This window comes from Prorops nasuta, unplaced genomic scaffold (genome assembly GCF_024137725.1).
Source record: "Prorops nasuta isolate Cenicafe-Biocafe unplaced genomic scaffold, Cenicafe_Pnas_1.2 PNAS00001, whole genome shotgun sequence".
Lineage (NCBI taxonomy): Eukaryota > Metazoa > Arthropoda > Insecta > Hymenoptera > Bethylidae > Prorops > Prorops nasuta.
Window position 1 is genome coordinate 15,038,646 of NW_027116798.1, and position 17,390 is coordinate 15,056,035.

The following is a 17,390-nucleotide window of genomic DNA, read 5'->3' on the forward strand; positions in this document are numbered from 1 at the left end:
TCACTACCTTGTAATATGGCGTTTGCTGTAGCTGTATTAGGGACATATTTAGAGTCCTTTTAAAGCGAGAAAACTTATACACGCGTCTTTGTCTAACGCAGAACGACTCTTCTCCGTTGATTAGATTAGTTAAATTTCTATTCGAATAGCTGCAATATTTTTTAAAAATAATCTTTTACATTTTAGAATATATTGACTTCTTCTTGGTCTCAAATTGTTCATCGAACTCTTCTTCAGGGCGCTATAACCCCATTTTGTGAATATTATTAGTATCATACAAAATATTGTTTCTAATTTTTGTAAATAAATTTTGTAATGAGAATCGGTGTCTGTAGCGCTCTTAAACACTGTTAGAAGAGTAAATTAAGCCTCTACTAAAAAGTTCATATTTTTATTAGTTTCAGAGATAAATTTGAATGAATTTTTTTGTCGGTCGTAGATCCCCTTAAGCGTAACTATTTTTGAGGCATGTAATTCAAAGTACTATTTTTCTAATTTCAAAGCATTTCTGAACTACATTAGTTTTCGGTTTTATTCTTCAATCATAATTAATGAGCATAAAGGAATTGATTAATTTAAAATATCTACTTGTTACAATGATAATGGAAATATTGTTAAGATTAGCATAGAGCTTTAGATTTATTCACAACGAATCCACAACAATTATTTTGCATGTGATACTGTAATTTTTACTTTTAAGTTAATTTTTTTTTTAATTCGTTTTTATCTTAAAAATAAAAGAAGACTATTGCTAAAATAATATAAAACTGTATAACTAGTTTGGATGTTAGAATAAATCTCATTAAATATGAAGTCTTGATGAAAATTTGCTTCTTACTATTGGTAAATTCAGTCTCAATATGCTGCAACGTTTATTAAGCGAAAATTCACCATAATTAGCGCCCATTGCATTCAACCATTCTGGTAAAAACTATACCTATAGATACTATCAGAGAATTACATGAAAAGGCACAATGTGCTTTCTCAAACAATTGAGTGTTGAGTGCATACGCTGTACGCATCTTAACTTGACCGAGAAGACGACCTCAAACGTTTTTGAAATTCAAATCGTGTATGGTGCATTTTTTTTGTTAATAGTTTCATTTTCATTAGTGATAGGTAAAATAGTGACTGTGAAAGTTGTGGCTATTAAAATAGTGCTCCAAATATGCCGAAACGACCAAAACATTGTAGAGACTATTGCGATTCTGCTAAATATAAAATTTACAGAAATGTAAAAAATATTCAAAACCAATCGCAAGTAGAAATTGGTGAGACTCTAGGAGAAAGGGAGCAGCGGCAAATATGTCCGATTTCAGAGTGAGTACCCTTTTTTATTTTTTTGTAAATATTTTAATATTTTTGATTTTATTTCTGATTTTTTCAATCACAAAATTAAATACAATACCTGTAATTATTAGTCATTGAAATTTTTTCGAATTATATAAAAAAAAATTGCAGACTTTATTTTCAATTTAATATATATAAAAGAAAAGACTTTTATCAACTTTTTATAAAAATAATATACCAAATTTTTCAAAACGATATATTTCAGTGAACAATTCATTGTCACGATTCCAGTACAGCTTTTTTTAAAATCATTTTAAGAAAGCTTTAATTTGAGACCATGAATATTAAAATCGGTTCGTGCAATCCACATATCTCATATCTCTGATTATTGATATGCCCAAAACATTTTGAAATTACAATTTCTTCTTCTATGATTTGGAGTATGACTTCGTTTTAAAGTGAGTTTTCATGAATTTTTTTTCCCCCGAAATTATTACGTAATCGAATTCGAGTATCGTAACGTGTAATTTAATTCAAAATTAACAGATTTATGAACCCATACCGGCATAATCTTATCGCGAATTCGAGGACCTGCAATGGCGTGCACTGATATATCTCTATCCTCTGTTTTCACATTAATTATAAAATGATAAAGATACACTCAGTACGTTTCAGTGCAGCTCTTCGAATTCTCGATTAATATTTTGTTCAATTTGTTCGTTTTTGATGATAGTGTCATATATATGATTAAAAAGTGTGAACAAATAAATAAAATAGGGGAATAAACATGAAGAAGGTAGTAATAAAATCTGATAAGTAAAAACATTTTGTAAAATAAATTAAAATGTAATATTTTGAAGTATTTTGTGTGAATATATTATAGGTTATAAAATAATACATTTTTTTTGTTATTAAAAATTAACTGCATATTCCTTATACGCAGCTGTGAGTGTCAGGCTTTAAACACATTTAAGGTCTTATGAGAAGAAAAGTTTGACAATGATGTATGGCAATGGTCGAGCAAGATCTGGTATAATAGTGTTACCATATGACGCTGGAAACATTTTAGTATAGGTCAAAGCATGCTGTACAGTGAGAGAAGGAGCTTTGGATTAATGCAAAATCCTGAGGGTCGGTTGAGCAATGGAAATAGTAGGTCAAGATTGTAGATTATGCAAGACTGTAGATGAAATAGAGGAGGATGATATTGTTGCATTTACTCCTAATAAACATAAAAAATTTAAAGTAAGTACATTGTGAATAAACTTGTTTAATTTGAAGAAAGGTATATATAAAGCATCATTTCATATTTTACATATTTTTACCACACCAATGTAAATTGCTCCAACAGTTCCTGTGGAAAAATACAAGTACCAGGAGTTATGACTGAAGACGCAGAGAGAAATCATTTGCAGTTTCACAGGATGTTACTGTTATTATAATGAAATAGATAAAGAAGATAGGTATGAAGAAGAAGTTGCGGAAATCAAGATTACTAGTTTCGACGTTAAAGAAGAGAAAATTTAAGTAATCGAAAAGAGGGATGTATAGCATTTGAGGATCGTTTGTAAGCAGAGCATGATTTTTGAAATGATTCTGTTAACCCTACCAACAATATTGGTTTAAAAACATCAGCAGCTTTAAGGCATTATGAGAAGAAAAGTTTGACAATGATGTATAGCAATGGTCGAGCAAGACTGGTATAATAGTGTTACCATATGACGCTGAAAAAAAGAGCTTTAGTTTTATGCAATTGCGGAGCATTGGTTAAGCACTGGAAACAGCAATTTAAACTTTGGTAAATTGTTGATGTCTCGATGATATGTAGATTTTCTAGCGAAGCAAGAGATAAGCTAATGTGTGTGAGCTGTTGTAGTTTACTTACTATATATTCAGAGATTTGATAAACACAAAAACGTTCTTGGGAAGCTGAACATACAATGAAATGGCTGTAGGAACAGAAATAGAATATTATGATTTTTGGATAAAGTACATACAATTCCTGCAAGAATGTTCCATCGAGTACTAACAATTGTCCATTCCCATGGTAAATTATGTTTAACGGCTACATCATCAAGATAAGATAATAAATTTGCGGATCTTAACTTTTTAATCGGACTTAAGCTTTATGAAGCCAATTGGTTTGAATTTCCAAAAAAACGTTTTTGCGACGGTACAGTGTGCAGAAGTTTGTTGCTCCGTGACACTTGAATTTTATAGAGAGTATCTGAATAATGGAAAGTTGAGAAAGTAGCATTGCTCTATGTAATGAATCCAAATGAATTTCGTTGCTGCCAATATTTGATACGATATCATGAAAGAAGGGGAGATGAAAAAATTGATTTTTGACAATGTCTTTGCCTTAAAGCAGTATGCAATAAAAATGAATAAATCTTATATCTATGGACCTACTAGTCATAGTGAAAGAATAACAATTTTGCAGAATTTTAAATTTAATATTATATTTGGAAGTAAAGTAGTAGACAAGTCTTTTGATTTATCAGAGTTGCTAATGTTCTTATAGATGTATCATCGCATGGTGGATCCTGTAGACAAGAAGCGTAGCGTTTTAGAAGAATTTTGCGAGATTAAAATTGCCGGTTGGTTGGTAAAATTAGTTCTAAAATTAAAAAACACTTCTCTTTTTCGTTTTATATGAGCAATTGCTGAAAAATTCATTGCATTCTTTAATACATAGGTATCGCAAGTTGAATTATTCTCGAAAAAATCTAAGATTTTTAGTGAATCAGGATTACACCTATAAAGTATTGCAATACGTTCTGGAATCGATGAGGTATTTTCTTTTTTATTAAAAAATTTTCGAAGTTGTTCTGCTTTGAAATTTTTTTTTTTAATTGTAATGAATTTTTAGGAAACATATTTGATGTATAAGATTAGAAAGGAAGAAAGTCATTTACCACAGCAAGTGACAATGACACCGACGAATAACGAATTCCTGAAGAAGGATTCAGATTGGAATAATATAAACAAAATAATAATATTTATTTATTTATTTAAATATACGTTATTTATTTCATATTGTTACATCATCGTTTATGTATTTCACATCATACAAAAAGCTGGTAATATGACTTAAATTTCCGAAGCTAATGGTGCCGTTTATTATAAATGTAAAAAATCTACTGTCTTCTCAACAGCAAACAAGCATCCATTTTTTTAAAAATGTAAAGCATATATTCTACAATAAAGCAAGCTTACATTGAATTATTTCTCCCGAGGTAAAGTTTATATTCGGGAGTAATAAATTCATAGATAGAAATACACTATTAACATGTTAATATTTTGTTATTTAACGAAATTCTTTGTAAGTCGAAATGTTTTGGAAAATTAGAATAAATTTTATTTAAAAACAAAAACATTTACGAAATTCTCTAAAACTATGACATCACAAGCAACATTGTGAAATATTAGTCCTTTTAATTTCAAAAAAACAATTACAAGTGTTTCTAATTTAAATTTTGTATGACCATTTCAATCAACGAGTAATTTCTAAAAAATTGATAAAGTATCTGTAAAACCAGAAATCATTTGAAAATTTTTAAGCATATCATGCTTTGTGATTTAATGTAAGAAAAGACGTCTGTCAAAACTTGCGTTATGGGCAACCAATAAAACATTTTTTGATCCTGCAGATAAATATGAAAATTGTTCAAACGATGACAAAGCTTTAGTGATTGTTAAAGTTTCAATACGTTCATTGCGAATATATAATGTATTGCCTATTTTATTGAAACTGGTAGCTTTCATAGTTCCATAAATATTTTTTTTTCAGGATTGACATATACATTAAATATATTATCATCATGTTTTGCAGCAATTTGAATAATATCGGCATCAGCATCGAATCCAATACATTCCAAAATCAAAATATCTTACTTTGTCTGAATTCGATATTAAATCACATTTTTTCTCCATTATATTTACTGGAGCTTCAAAATTTTAATTACTTGCATATGTCATGCCTTCTGCCTTTTCTTCGTTTCTTCTCAAATTTTCATGTTCTTGCTTTAATTTCAATCTTATTACTTTGCTGGAAATTAATTTACTTTTTTCTTTTCTTGTTATTCTTTTTTTACAGGCGAAGCTTGTTTTTTTGTGGTCACAAAATATCATGAAAGTAAAAAACCAAATTACTCTAATTATTTATTAATATATCAGCTATCAATATCAATTGTTATTTGAAAATGACTACTATCAGCTAATATGCTCCAAAACGTATAATAGTAAACTTTAAAGCGAACAGAGCAGGGCTATGATAATTTCACCGCTCTAGGTAGATTTTGGACAATAAGAAGGCTAGAAAGTATAATTACTTTTTACTAAAGTTCAATGGGAATCAAAATCATGGTTTGGTTGAATATTCGACTACCGATTAGCATTCGTGACTTTCTGCAAAAAATTTTTTATAACAAATAATCACTAATTTTCTTACTTAGTAAAGATGAAGTAAATTATAAATTTTTACCTATAACTTCTACGAATTATGGCGATTCGTCAGAAGACACTGTGTCGAAATTATAAGTCCAAATACCTTTAAAAATATTGATTATAAAGTATAAATTTCAATACATTATATTAAAATAGTAATTTGCTTAAATTCTTACCTTCTGGAGTATTTGACCTTTTGTATGGTTTAGGTTTTGGTTCATTCATTTTTAACTTTTTACGCTGTTCATGTACCGCTCTGTCATACTTAAAAAAAAAGGGTTTTCAATATAAAATATATGTAATTGCGTAAGAGAAGATTATAAAAATTAATATATATTACTTTTGTATTTCTCCAACAATTCTCATAACTCTTTCCTGCTTGGAATGAAGCTGCTTCATCGGATACTTTTTTTTTTGTTCCTGTGTTTCATTAAAAGTTTTAGATTTTTTGTTGTTATCCATGATCCAGTCATTTACCTCATCAGCAAATGTCTAAAAGAATTCACGATATCATTAATGCATAATGAATTTATAGTGTTTTATGTAAATAAAAAAATTATACAGGATATAATAAATAATAAATATAATTAAATAATTGAATAAAAAAAATAATAAGATATTAAATAAAAATAAAACAAATTTAATTTCATTAGGTATTGGGAATTCCTAAATGTTTTGTTTTTTAAATAAATAGGACTTTAACTACATAAAACTCCGTTTTTAAATTTTGAGCTAAGTTTTTGAAATAGCAGGAATTTTATTTTATTTTGTTCAATTATAAAGTCTTCAAGCCTGTTAAATTTTTTAATATAATAGCGTTCACATTCCATGAGGGTTTCTCAATTGCTTAAATTTTTTTTTAAGTAGCAGAGAGATAAGGAAATCAAAATATATTTTTAAATTTTTATTTTCATAATTTATAATAAATTTAACATGTATAAAAAATTTTTCAGCGAAAAAAAATATTGGGCAGTACTTTTAATGCTTGTAAATTGTTTTATTATGACTCGTACCTTTTTCACTCAATTTCTTCTACCAATGTAGCCACTATTTGTCATTGAAAAAGGAAATTCAAAGAGTCGCAAACCTTCATTAAATATATACTGTTGTTTTCAGAATTTATTGGACTTAAGGCTGAATATTTAAAAAAAAAATAATATCCTACTGTTTAAAAAAATTAGCCCAAATTTGAAATACATAGGTTTATGTAGTTAAAGACATATTTCTTACTTAATAAAAGATTTGAAGGGAGTCAAGATACCTTGATTCTTTTACCATTTTATTCGAAATTTAAGGGGAATTTATATATCGACAATACAGAGTGAAATTTGCTCCAAACGAAACGGCCTCATTTCTTAACCGACTTTAACGTTTATACATCTTTTTTGAAACGTCAGAAGATTATCTATTGATTTTCGTTGGTCGATTTTAAAATTTCAATTTTTTTATAGTTTTTGGTTTTTTATATTTTTAAAAATCTGCCAACAAAGATCGCTTGATAATCTTCTGGCGTAAAAAAGGTTTATAAACGTGAAAATCGGTTAAGAAATTAGGTCGTTTCGTTTGACGCAAATTTCCCTCTATAATGTCGATATATAGATTCCCCTTAAAGAGATCCCTCACGCGTGCTTTACCGAAGTACAAGCCAATAAACAATTCCTTTAATAAAAGTCAAATGCGAAGCAAATTGCAAAAACGGGCTTCTTTATGACAAGGTGCCAATTTTAACGAATCAATCGAGCTTAAAAAAACTCAAATCGGATGAAGAATAACGTTGTACCACTGTCCCGCGTTCTTGAAGTGGAAATGACCAAAAATTAACCTCTCTTCAAGAACGCATAACAATGGTACAGCGTTATTTTTCAACTAATTTGAGTATTTTTCAGTTCGTTTGATTCGTTAGGACTGGCACATTGTCCTACAAAGGCACGATTGTTCAATTTGCCTCGCGTTTGAATTTTATTAAACTAATTGTTTATTGACTTCTACTGTCGGTAAAGCACGCGTGAGGGATCCCTTTAATAGGCTAGATGACTTTTGAATTAAGAAGGATTAGATAAATTTTCCCGTTGATCAAACACTATAAAAATGAATTTAAAATTTTATATTTCCTTCAAATATTTTTTCTATATCTCAAAATTCATTTTAACTTTGTTTTTCTGGTGTTATTTAAAAAAAACGTTGTATTTAATTTAAAATTATTCTATTTGTTCTTTTTTATGCGATGGATAACGGGTTGGAACGATAATTACAGTTTATATAACACTGAAACTCACGGCTAACTTAACCGTCATTTTAACAATATTTTATAAAAATTGTTTACTTACATGTACTTGGTATTTTATTTTTTTTCCATCACAGCTGTAAGAATTATGTAGGCTTTAACGTTACGTTGTCTCAACGAGGGAACACGGTGCACTAAACCATAGTATTGCATTAAGCAGCGAAGAAAAGCTATTTGATCCGTGATATTGATTGATAACAATGAAAGTACGAAATAACGTTTCGTCTTTCAAGTGTGGTATTCTTTAGACAATCTATTTTTATCTGTCTTCGCATTATATAAGATGCAGACAATTGTAATATTTTAACAATATCATTTAGCTTCGTGCTCTCTAATATTGCATTATACTATAACTTATTAAAGGGATCCCTCAAGCCCTCTGTAGCCAACATTACGGAACGAAAACCGAGGGAGAATTGTCCAGCGCAATTTTTCAATCGATTTCAATATTTTTGTGCTTGTTGGAATCGTTAGGACTCGCATATAGTCATAAATAAAGCCGTAATTTCCAAAAAAACGTAAAAAAAAAATTGTTTAAAAATTCTCATTAATAATATTTAAACGCAAAATAAATTGAAAAATCGGGCTTCTCTATGACTAGGTGCCAGACCTAACGATTCCAACAAGCCCAAAAACATTGAAATCGGTTGAAAAATAGCGCTGTACCACTATCCCACGTTCTTGAAGTGGAAATAACCAAAAGTAACCTCTCTTCAGGAACGCGGGATAGTGGTACAGCGTTATTCTTCATCCGATTTGAGTTTTTTTAAACTCGATTGAATCGTTAGAACTGGCACCTTGTCATAATGACGCCCGTTTTGTCAATTTGCTTTGCATTTGATATTTTATAAATTAATTGTTTATTAACTTGTACTGCCGGTAAAGCACGCGTGAGGGATTCCGTTAATAAGTTCATTATCACATAACATCATTTTAAAATTTAGCGTTTTACAAACTTTACATTATAAACATTACATAGGTTGTAATACATTTTTTCTTTTGTTCCATTTATGAGAAATTTCTTGAAATCTTTTTAACATTTTAGTTACAGAGGAATAACTTCGGAAGGTCTGCAATTACAAAATCAGGAATTTTTTACGGATAACATAAATGTTGATACAATAAATTGGAACGATAATGACAGCGATAATAATGTTATTATAAATGATGAAGATAATGAAGATGATTATGATGGTTGGTAAATTTGTTTTATATTTCATGTATAATTTAAGTTCATTTTTCAAAATAATAAATTTCATAAAATAAAAAGCGACTTGTCTTGCTTTTTGAATCCCCATACAGCACACTTGACTAAAAGTTATCCTATAGACATCTTTTAGTCAGCCAATTGACTGAAAGATGCCTAAAAGATGTCTTTAAGTCATTTGGTGTTCTATTGGTTTTTAATAATTGAAATTATTTATTTTTTAATTCAAAAATGTTGTAAAAGAATGATATTGTAGGCTCGCTCATGCTGTACGTCACATTGAAAGAGTCGGTTAAAAATTCTACATATAGCATTCCCAAGGAATATCAGTTGAAATAATACTTAACATTGATTTGAGATCCCTTACGTTTATTTTATTATATGTATGTAACATAAAGCAGCAAGCTTTGGAGAGATTGAAAATGTGTATTCTCAATTTTCGAATTTTCTCTTTACTATATAACTTAACCCTTAAAGCACACACTTCCCATTAATATTATAAAATGTACATGTGATATAAAAGACCCTACCTTTTTATAATTTCTATAGAACTTACTTTTTCTGAGACTGAAGATAGCCGTGACTTTCTAGCCGCGAGTTCAGGAAACGCACAGCATGAAGTTGGCGAGTCACCCGGTATATGAAATCGGTGGCACTCCTACTTTCAATCGAGTTTTTTAAAAATAAAGAAATTTTTTTAATTTCCTTCAACAAGACAGTTTTGAAGCTGCTTAAATTCGGAATCCAACAGTATGGATTTCGCGAGGGTTTGCGACTCCCTTAATGCTCTTCTTAAGAGAGAAACAGGACATTAACCTAACAAACTCACGTTTTCCAACTTTCGGCTGGATTTTTGAAATAGCAGGAATTTTTTTTAATTTTTTTCACCTAGACGGTCTTCTAGCCCATTAAATTCTCAATAAAATAGTATGCATTTCGTGAGGGTTCGCGACTCCCTTAATGTTTTTTTTAACCAAGAAGTAATCAGAATTCAGAATAGATGGAAAAACTAACGTTTTCTGTCTATTCTGAATTCTGTTTAGCTCTTGGTTATAAAAAAGCATTAAGGGAATCGCGAACCCTTTCGAAATGCATATCGTTATATTCAGAATTTAATGGGTTTTGAGACTGTGTATGTGAAAAAAATTTTAAAAAATGCCTGCTATTTAAAAATTTAGCACAAAGACAGAAAACGTTAGTTTATCCATCTATTGTGATTTCTGGTTACTTCTTGGTTAAAAAAGGGCATTAAGGGAGTCGCGAACCCTTTCGAAATGCATATCATTATATTCAGAATTTAATGGGCTTTGAGACTGTATAGGAGAAAAAAATTTAAAAAAATGCCTGCTATTTCAAAAATCCAGCCGAAAGTTGGAAAACGTGAGTTTGTTAGGTTAATGTCCTGTTTCTCTCTTAAGAAGAGCATTAAGGGAGTCGCAAACCCTCGCGAAATCCATACTGTTGGATTCCGAATTTAAGCAGCTTCAAAATTGTCTTGTTAAAGGAAATTAAAAAAATTTCTTTATTTTTAAAAAACTCGATTGAAAGTAGGAGTGCCACCGATTTCGTATACCGGGTGACTCGCAAACTTCATGCTGTGCGTTTCCTGAACTCGCGGCTAGAAAGTTGCGGCTATCTTCAGTCTCATTACTTTTTCAAGTATTCTATTAAGAAAATAATTATATATGTTGGTTAACTCTTCTACAAGAAGATAATGTTTATAATGTATCGATTTATCACAATTGACGGTACAAACATAAATCTTTAAATCCTAAAAGATTCAGTTAACGGGATCCCTCATGCGTGCTCTACCGACAATACAAATCAATAAACAATTCGTTTAATAAAAGTCAAATGCGAAGCAAATTGCAAAAACGGGCTTCTTTATGACAAGGTGCCAATTCTAATGAGTATATCGAACTTAAAAAAACTCAAATCGGATGAAGAATAACGCTGTACCACTGTCCCGCGTTCTTGAAGTGGAAATAACCAAAAGTAACCTCTCTTCAGAACGCAGCACAATGGTACAGCGGTATTTTTCAACTTATTTGAGTGTTTTTAAGTTCGTTTGACTCGTAGAACTGGCACATTGTCCTACAAACGTCCGATTGTTAAATTTGCTTCGCATTTGAATTTTATTAAACTAATTGTTTATTGACTTGTACTGTCGGTACAGCACGCGTGAGGGATCCCGTTAAGAGTTTACGAAAACGCGATTTTCTTAATTCATTTCCTCATTCTTCGTTAATAAAAATTATTAAGGGAGTCGAGATCATGAATTAAAATAGCATCACATCTCTTCGTCTTTTTATTTATCATAAAAATATATAGTCCACAATTCTTAACAGTACCTCCTTCCGTGTAAATTTTTATACGAAAATAATAAAACTTGTACGTTTTCTGCATTGTGAAGTTATCGGAACTAGTCTTCATGCCACACGATGCTACATTTTATTTTCGCAAACTTTCTACCAACTTCAATAAAAATTAATCTATAGTGAATAATCTGTAAATTAGTCAAAGCTGTGTAAAAACAAAATACCTTTTATAATGTTTGAATGAATTTTATGAAGGTGAAATAAATTTAAAATAGCTGAAAAAATTAACAAAACCTTTATTTAACTAGTTACATTGCATAAAAATTTAAATTCAAAAAATAAAAATGTTTGAAATGTGCTATATATACAAACTTATTTTATATTACAATTTAAAATTACAAAAAATAATAAAAAAATGTTTTTTTTAATATTAGATGCATGTTATTCAAATGAAGAAACCCCATTTTTTAAAGATGAAGATTGGATGAATGAGGATTCAAATGGTGTATCTCAAAATGAAACAGACGCCGATGATTTACTTTTATACCCCCAAGCAAAAATTACCCAAAAACAAAGTGCTTTATCAATACTTAGTATTGCAATGAAGCATCGAATATCTGGAGTGCTACTTGCAGACATTTTGGATCTAATCAAAATTCATGTGCCAACTCCCAACAACTGCATCACAAGTGTACACAATTTAAAAAAATTTTGTAAGTCTAACTTCGATGTTAAAAAACATACATTTTGTGAAAATTGTGCGGAAGAAATGTGGGAAGCCAATGAAGAAGCATGCATCCAGTGCTCCCAAAATAAAGAAACCTATACATTTTTAGAATTCCCGATTCAAAGTCAAATTAGATCAATGTTTAATAGGGTTGATTTTGTCTCTAAAATTAAAAATCGATGCAATAGGGTAAATTCAGAGGAAATATCCGATATTTTTGACGGAGAAATTTATAAAGAGCTCCTTACAAATGAAACAATTGTAAATTACGAAATGAATATATCATTTACCTGGTATACCGACGGTATTTCTCCTTTTAAATCGTCTAAATTTTCTGTTTGGCCGTTCTATCTAATAATAAATTAAGTACCCTACAAAGATAGATATAAGCTCCATAATTTAGTTTTAGCGGGCTTATGGTACGGGGAAAAAAAACCAAAACCAAATTATTTTTTAAAACCATTATATGAAGAGTTCAGATCTTTGTATAATGGAATTTTAGTAAATGTAGCAAATATGGAAGTTCCAACAACCGTAAAAGGAATAATTATTTGCGGTACATGTGACATGCCTGCAAAAGCGTTATTTCTTAATATGAAGCAATATAATGGTAAGTTCGGATGCCATAAATGCTTGCAAAATGGAGAACGTATAAATAGAAATATGGTTTATCCTTACAAAGACTCTCCATTAAGAAATGACAAGGATACGCTCATACACGCACAACAAGCCTTAGAATCTTCAATGCCGGTTTGTGGTGTTAAAGGGCCAACTACATTATCTTCAATTACATATAAACTCGTTCGAACTACGGTAATTGACACAATGCATTGTGTTTTCGAAGGCGTTACTAAAAATCTTATGAGCTATTGGTTTCTTTCAAAATTTAATAATAAAGCATTTTCAATCGTGAGTTCATTGAACATAGTAGACGAACGGTTATGCAATATTAAGCCCCCATCGTACACAAATCGTTATCCTAGAAGTATATCGAAACATCTAAGTTATTGGAAGGCTTCTGAGTTAAAAACTTGGTTCTTCTACTATTCAATTCCTATTTTAAGTGATGTTTTAAGTAAACAATATTTAGATCACTATAAATTGTTAGTATCCAGTATATATCAACTATCTAGAGAATCCATCCGTAAAAATGATATAGAAAAGGCATCTGAAAATTTAATCGATTTCGTTAAACAATTTGAAATATTATATGGAAAAGAGTTTATGTTCTGTTCAATCCATTCCCTATTACACATTCCTCAGATCGTACAAGATTTCGGACCTTTGTGGGTCACCTCTTGTTTTCCTTATGAGGATATAAATGGTAAATTAATGAAATTTATACATAGCAGCCGAAAACCAGAATTGCAAATATACAATACATTATCGCAATATTCTTCTTTATTCCTTGCCCAACAAAGCAATTTTAACGAAATTTCTCCATTTGGTCTAAATTTAAGAAACACGCATACCAAAAATTTGTACAAAATTGCTGATGAAATTTTTATTGCAGGTAGATATTATAATTATGAGATTACCGAGCAAGATCAACTATTAATACAGAATTTAAATATATCTGGCAACAAATTCTTTAAATTCTCTAAGCTAATGAAAAACGGTAGTATCTTTTTCTCTAAGAGCTATACCAGATCATTGAAATCTGACTCGACCTTTTGTAAATATACATTGAATAATAAAAATAAATTTGGCAAAATCAAGTACTTTCTAAAGATTTCAAATTGCATGTGCACTAATATTTGTAATTGTACCATGAATATTATTGCTATTTTGCGAAGATATAAAGTGAGAGAAGAAATTGGAATTAACTTTATACACAAAATTATTAAGAAAGATAATATTATAGCAATTGACATTGCAAATCTGCAATATGTTTGTTATCATATTAAATTTGAAGATAACAACCAAAGCTATTTAATAGAGCCTGTGAACAACCTTGAAATTGAGTAAAGGGTAAAATTTTTTTTTTAACATGCAGTGTTGCCAACTCCGTCATTTTGATTATACTACGCTATACAATGATGTTAATGATGCCAGAAATAAGCTTCTAGCAACGAAAATGAAGTCAGTCGCTAGCCAGCAAGCAGTATAGAAAATTTGAAGAGAAGGGATATATACTCCTATCCTTCAAATTTTGTATACTGCTGCTGACTAGAGACTGACTTCATTTACGTTGCTAAAAGCTTATTTCTGGCATCACTAACATCATTGTATAGCGTAGTATAATCAAAATGACGGAGTTGGCAACACTGCATAGATGTATAAGATTCTAGATCTTTGAAGGGGACGGGAATTCTACGGTACTTTAATATTCAATTTTTTACACTGTAAACAAATTCATTCCTAAAATTATTCAGCTATAAAAATTGTTAATATAATTTAATATTTAGGTGCAATATAAATGGTTTACATTATTTCCAACAATCCACACAACGTTTGCGTTATTTCAACTGCGCCACTCTATATTAACCATAATAATTTAATAATAGCCGTTTAAAAGAAACTTAAAATTTTGCAAAAATTACTTTCCTTCATGAAGGTACGACAAATGGAAAATTAAATTTCAAAAGACCTTTAACAGAATGCGGTGAAATGTTAATTAAAAAAATGATCCGTCCCCAGAATAAATTTGAAGGTATTTGCCTGACTGGATTTGGAATGTGCTATTGAGACATGTTTTAAATTTTAAATAAGCAAAATCCTACTCTATAATTGAACAAATGTTGCTGAAATATCAAATAATAAGTAGAATACAATGTAGAACAAAATGTTGTATTTTTAAATTTGCATCCAATGCCATTTTATCAAATATGATATTTTAATTAAATTTTTATTTTTCGTTTGAATAAAATTTTTGATATGTTATATTTATTTTGAAAACATACCCTACAGTCTCACCGAATCAATCATTCAATTTATAAACAGAAACAGTAAAAATATCATTTTTTTCTCACATCATTAGGCATCTTTTTAATAATTAAAAGATATTTCCATGTGCATTAACCCTTTCGCTACGGACGCATCCTGTGTTGTACTTTCACCGAGCAAACCGCCGCGCAAAAAGTGTGCATTTGCGAAATGATAGTAATCGCTCATAATACGTTGAATACCGCGGAATCTTACGCAGTAAGTCACTGTTCGTGTTTACCTAATGAGCATCAATTGTTAAGCGATTTAAATCACCGGTCGTACAGAAAGGGTTAATAATAATTTAATAAAAACAAATTAATGTAATAATTAAACAATGATATCTAATAAAATGACATTCGATGCAAATTTAAAAGTGCAAACTTTTATTATACATTGTGTTATATATTTTATTTGATATTACAGCAATATTAATTAAATTAAAACTAAGGATTTTGCTTATTTCAAATTAAAACATGTCTGACTATTACAGTCTGAATACATCAAGGTAACATGTACCCTAAAAATCAAAATCACCATAAATTTCTTTAAAATTAATTGCTAGCATGCATTTTAACAATTATTAAGCTAAGACAATTCTGTTGTGAAATAGCAATTCATTTAGATGTTATATTTTTCGAAAGAAACTTCACTAATAAAGCACTTGTACAGTTATGGCGACCTTAAAATTTAACATACACATTAATATAATTATTATTTAGCTAATACAAAGGGATGGTTCTTTAATGTATATTTTCACCGTTATGTTAATGTTTTTATGATATTAAAAGATCCAATTGACGTACTTCAACGAAGAAAATCAATCTAACTATAAATGAATAATTTTTTTAATAACGGCTAACGGTATAAAATAAGTAATGCAGACTTGAGTTTCTTATTTTGGAAACATTGAAAATATGAATTTTACATCTTAATCTTTCAATTTATTGAAAACTATGTTTAGTGGATTATTTTATGAATATATTTGTTTTTGGCGATAAAAATTAAATAGGAAAGTATCGTTATTTCTGTAGTGCCCTTCTAGAACGATTATAGATGTTTCAAATTAATTGTATTTTAAAATTAATTTGAAACTCAATTACAGGTTTTATTAGTTATTTCTTAAAATAGCTCTTAAATTTAAAATGATAACAAATATTAGATTTGTAATGTATATTGATATAAGATTGCTTTCACTAATAATTTCGTATATAAAGTTAATTCATATATCTAATCTTTTTTTTGTATTTTTCAAAAAAATATATATATTTCAGGTACAATTGCTAATATTAATGCACTAGAAACATTTGAATTTTTAAAAAGACTTGATTGAACTATAATTTTAATTATTGTTAAAGAAGTACCTATATTCACAAAAGGTCAATTCAAATTTCATCGATCGAAGGTAGCATTTATAGAAAAACGTACAACCGCTAGTAATTAGTTTATAAAATTAAAACAATTCATATCGCTGTATATTTAAATTCAGTAATAATAAATGGTCATGTTGATTGGTCCTATAATTATTGTATTTGCCAAAAATAAAAATTTCAACTCCAACTTTATTCAATATTTAAGATATACTGTTTTTAAATATGGATCAAAAGTTGAATTTTTATGAATATTGCTTTGTTGGTCAATTAATAATGAGGAATATTGTTATGTGTAATAAGGAATGGATTGAACATATTAAACATGTAAACTGCTACACATTCTGAGGGGTCAAATCATTTAACAATTTTTTATTTTATATCACTAGCCTTAATAAGTATGTACGTTGTACAATTTCTGCTTCCCGAATAACTACACATGTCTAACATGTCTCTCTTTCCAGATATAGGAAGGTACAATACTAAAAGTAATTGAAGAATGGTAATTACTGGAATAAAATGAGGGGTGCCCTGTATAATAACTCGTTAGACAATCTGAAATAAATAAAAATATTATCCGCTTATAGATATTTTGAAAGGAATAAAAATTAGAGAAAAAATAGAAATATGTAATAATTTCTTATATAGAAGATATATTAGTACATATTTTTAAAATATCTCCCCTATATTACACTATTATTATTTAAATTAAAAATTAAAATTGAAATTTTTACATGGTTGAAGTTTTAACATTTTCTAATAATTAATTCGTTAAAACTTTGCAATACGTAAACAGACAAATAAATGAAATGTAGGGCAC

The 17,390-nt window shown here is 29.2% G+C and overlaps 1 pseudogene; it reads left to right on the plus strand.

Moving 5' to 3' along the window:
* The first annotated feature begins 1,168 nt into the window (after positions 1-1,168).
* Positions 1,169-13,833, plus strand: LOC136772961 (general transcription and DNA repair factor IIH helicase/translocase subunit XPB-like; annotated as a pseudogene).
* The last annotated feature ends 3,557 nt before the right edge of the window (positions 13,834-17,390 follow it).